Below are 4,991 nucleotides of genomic sequence, written 5' to 3' on the forward strand. Positions count from 1 at the left end.
AAAAATTATACAAATTTGGCATCAACAGAGTCAAAAGTACAAATTTTATGTCCGTTGAGTTTATACTATTTTAGCATTGTTTGTCCAACACATAAATTAGAACATTTAGATTAACAATTTTTTATTCATGATATTAGTTTTGTTAAGCCAAATATAATTTTGTGTTTTACTTAAACTAGTAATTTTGAAAATAATAGAAGTATAAAAGTATTTAAAACTCAATCTCAAAGATTTGTATCTTCAAATATTTACAAATTTCAAGCTTGTAAATTATGCAAACCTTCTAAAACTCATTCTTCTAATAATACAAACATAAATCATAAGGAATCTAAGGGCTTCCCAATTCCAAAGTAATTTTTAGACTTTAAACCAAAAAATTTATAAGCAACTCCAGGTACACGAGTTCGCTTGACCGGTCAACCAGTCAGCTGACTGGATTGAATGTACTCGTGTACTCGGTACATGAGTATGCCATATGAAATCGTATATCGGGTATACGATTTCACTACCCTAAATCTGTCAATACTTTCCCAAAACACCTATTTTTTAAAAATACTTCCCCCCCAATCCTATTTTTGTCATTATTTATTAAAAACATTATTTTTTAAAAAAATCGAATCCACTTCAAATTTTTATTAATTTTCATATTATCCAATTTAATATTTTAGTTTTTTTTTATTTTATATTATATTTATTTATTTATTATTATATAAATATATTATTATATTATATATACTCCGTATTCGTGTTTCCTTCATGCTCTTCATTTTCATAATAATTTTAAAATTATTTTTAAGATAAAAAAATGATTTTGACGATTTTAAAATCAATAAAAACATAAAACATGAATTGTGAGTTGTGTCCTTATTTACCATGAAAACATGTTGACTAAGTCAAATTAATTTAAATTCAACTTGTTACACAAGAAAAACGAGTTGACTAGTCAACGATGTTTGAAAATCGATTCACCGCAACGGATACTTAACCTTTTTCCTTCGTCTGATTTCTCTATTCACAGCAACGGGCAGTCCAAAATTCTCTCTCTCGTCGGAGTTGGATCATCATCACCATCTTCTTTCTTTGTTCTTCAAAAACCCTATTTGGGGTGAAAAACAGATGGCGCCATTGTTGCAGAGCTCTCAACCATGGGTGTAGATATACGGTACGTTTCCCTTTAACTTGCTTTCGTTTCACTTGTTTCTCAGAATGTGTTGTGAACCACCGTCCATTTTTCGATTGACGGTAGGCCGAAGCCAGTGAAAGATGTGGCGCATCAGGATGAAGTGGATCGGGTCCTCACCAACACCTTCGGGAGTCGAGACTGCTAGTGTACTTATCATCGATATCTTTTTTTGATTATAACGGTCTTCGTAATTCTCTTATCAACACGCTGTGATTTTCTGTTCGATTGTTGGTTGAACAGTGTCCTCCCTTGCTCTTCAATGACCGCCTGGTTTCGCTTCCGCTCTCGTGATTGTCTATCAACAATTCGGGTTCGTATCTGCTCCTATGTGGTTTATATAGTTTTATTTTGTGCTCATTCTGTTTTTGTCGCCCTACAGGAAGATGTGAAGTTATGTTTGGTAGTTCAGAATTCTCTCTAAGGAATTTCTTGGATTCTCTCCGTTGAGGGGTTCTATTGATTTTGAGGAGGTTATGAGTTTTTGATAGAATTTTATTTTATCTGTATTTATTCTCGGGGTGAGGGAGAAATTAGAAACAGGGAAATATAAATGAATCACGGCCTCCAGTTATCAAGATTTTGGGAGGTTTCTGCTCAAGGCATTCGTGATGGACTATTAAACATGAAATGGACTATTTGAATGCCTTTTAAGTTTTTATAAGATACACACCTTTTAAGTTTTTATAAGATGCACAAAATATATAATATAAGAAATATTATTTGTATTCCTGAACTTAACAAGTCCAGAGTTTTGGAGAAGAATGCAAGTGATGACAGTAGGATCAACGTTGTTTGGAGTAAGACTAAAGATTTTGCTGGTGTTGCAGTAAGCAATGGTCAACGCCAAGGGCAATTTTCTTAGTTTTAGCCATGTCTATTTCATAACATTCCTTTTATGATGCTCAGATGTGATCATTTTTCTTTTCCTAATCTTTAACATTATGTAATATATTACTTTTCTTTTTCTGTTATGATGCTGATATATAATATATTACTTTTATAGTTACTACAAATTAAACATTTTTCTTTTCCTAATCTTTAACATTATGTAGAATGCCCCGAGGCATATGATGGAAACTGATAGAACCTGAATATACTGTAATGTAAACTATAATCAAAATACAAGATAAACCAAGTAATTCGAGATACTTGAACCCTCCCAATATTGAGATAAGGCTCAAGCCTTAATTCACTCACTACAATATTGCCTATCCCCTTCATTCCCCTCTCTATTTATAACCAACTTCCCTAATAAACTACTTAACTAATTACAAATATGCCCTTAATACCCCAATATCCCCTAATACCGTTCCTATCAGAAACACACTCCAAAGTGACCCGGTTCTTTCTTATATGCAACTGTATCAGTAGGTGAAGCTTAGCTTCATTTTATAGAGTTTAGTTTCTCTCTATATTATTTTAGATTATTCTTTCCAAACTTTTGTTTTTGATGTTCGCAGTCTCCAATTTACTGTTTGTAGATTTATGCTTTTGATATTTATGGTAGTCTACAACCTTTTGTTGAGCAAATTAAGAATTATAGCTCATAAGATGTTTGCATTTGTACTTACAGAAAAGAAGATTGGGAGAGCTGGTGGTAATTTTCTTCTCATAAAACCATTGAGAGAGAACAAAGAGGGTATGAGGGTCAAATCTTTCAAAACAATTGTGTATCACAATTTAATTGTTTAAAAGTTAAATTCACGAAGACTACTGGAGTCTAATTTTTAAACCAATTATGAATTAGTAGGAGCACGATAATATTGAACCAGTTGCTACTTAATTTTTGTGAAACGTTGACATTCTCAGTCTGGTATATTCATATTCTTTTATGGAGGCATGCACATTGTTGTAGATATTTTTTGCAACATTCGTTCGATTTATGAAAATGTTATATCTATTTGTCTTGCGCATTCTATATAGTTCACATTTGAATTAACAATGGAAACTGTTTTCTTTCCTTAGTATTTATGATTTTTACTATGGTTTATTTTTACTTGGTCTTGAAACGGTGCTAGCATGGATGCTAATATGCCATCTTAGTCTTATTTTTCTATCTCTACAAAATGTTAGAGTCCCTTGCATCAAGGTGTGTAAAGTTTAGGTTTAAGCTACTCTTTGAAGAGGTTATGAGCTCGCATATATTGCACAAAGAAGGTCTTAATCTAGACGGAGAGGTTTGCTCATCAGTTCTAAGTATTAGAAATTATGGTTTGAGTATGACATGTGATGCCGACTTCGACTTTTCCTTCCCTTCCGTTCAACTCTCATACAACCAATATAGGGAGAAGATGGATGGAGACCACCATAAGATTAGTTCGGGCTTATAAGAGTTTATTTATTTGTTTATACGATGGCTTAGCTCAACGTTTGTTTATTTCTTAGGGCTTGAATCAGGATCATGGTGTTCATAAGTTTGTTGTCACACCAATAGACGTAAAGGGCTAGTTTGATAGTTGACAAACATGATAGTTAGTAATGTGATATTGATGGAGAAAAAATGATTGTTATTTGCCCGAGTAAAAAGAATTAAGAGGGAAAAAAAAAGAAGAGGGAAGAAAAAACTTTAAGCAAAAGAAAAAGAGTAGTGAAAATAAACTTGTAGCGTGTAAAATGATTGAGGGTAAAAAGTGCTCTCTGTTGTGATTAGTTGTGCCAATCACTGAGGGAGTGCTCTAGGCGCAGGTCCTTTCAAAGTCCAGGCTTATTAGAGTTTTTGTAGGAAGGCTATATGCGCACACATACATATGGAATGATATGAAAGAACTTTAAATACCTCATTGATGGACAACACTGAACTATGTTTCTTTTTATAAACATTTTAGTTTGGCCTTTTGTAACTTGGTTACTAAAACTTTTGTCATGTATATTCTCAGAGCTGAAAGAAAAGAAGACGTTGACAATCCTACTATTGGAGATAGGTGTGCAGGCATATATAATGGTTTTTGTGAAACACATACTGAGTCTCGAGCGTGTGGGCGCATGTTGTGTTCTCATTTATAACTCTATAGCCATTGTACTGTTGGATTTTTGAAAATTGTCACCCCTTTTATCAACTTGATTTCAAGAGAACTAAATAAGCTACAACTCATATGATTTTTGAATCATAATTGAAGTTGGTATTGATACTAGAAACACACTCATTATTTGGTTACTAGTTCTGGCCAGTTAACAACTCAATGTTTGTAGGTTGTGGGCTATGAAGAGGATTTTTCGGGTAAGCAAACGCTCATAGGCAGAGTTTGAACCTGGAAGTAGCATGTCATGAAACTGCATCTGCGCTTGCAAATTCACAAAGCCTCTTAGGAACCACCTTGCTTGAGGATTGTGATTGTCAAAAGATGGAGATCCCTATTCTTGGCAGACACATGGCCTATGAACTTATTCTGAAAGGTTCAGTATGTATGGCTTATATTCTCAGAAATCTATGTTTTTTGATGGCAGTGTTGAATCATCATTGAAGTTGTAAGAACGAAGTCATTATTTGGTTACTAGTTCCAGCTGGTTAACAACTCATTGTTTGTAGGTTGTGGGCTATGAAGAGGATTTTTCGGGTAAGCAAATGCTCATAGAAAGAGTTTGAACCTGGAGTAGCATGTCATGAAACTGCATCTGCCATTGCAAATTCAAAAAGGTTCTTTGAACCACCTGGCTTGAGGATTGAAGTTGTCGGAAGATGGAGATCCCCATGTTCTTGGCGGACCACATGGCCTGTGATGAACTTATTCTGAAAGGTTTGTTATATATGGCTTATAATCTAAGTTATCTATGTTTTTGAATGTCCATCTTTAGCCTACCTTCATTCAAA

At 33.8% G+C, this 4,991-nt stretch overlaps 1 long non-coding RNA gene across 1 annotated transcript; it reads left to right on the forward strand.

The window, feature by feature from the left end:
* Window positions 1-1,022: 1,022 nt before the first annotated feature.
* LOC120085405 lies at window positions 1,023-2,718 on the forward strand. The gene is made up of 4 exons (XR_005483922.1): window positions 1,023-1,162; window positions 1,247-1,329; window positions 1,424-1,493; window positions 1,563-2,718. It is a non-coding gene; the product is annotated as an uncharacterized LOC120085405 (long non-coding RNA).
* Window positions 2,719-4,991: the final 2,273 nt, after the last annotated feature.

Source organism: Benincasa hispida, chromosome 9, assembly GCF_009727055.1.
Source record: "Benincasa hispida cultivar B227 chromosome 9, ASM972705v1, whole genome shotgun sequence".
Lineage (NCBI taxonomy): Eukaryota > Viridiplantae > Streptophyta > Magnoliopsida > Cucurbitales > Cucurbitaceae > Benincasa > Benincasa hispida.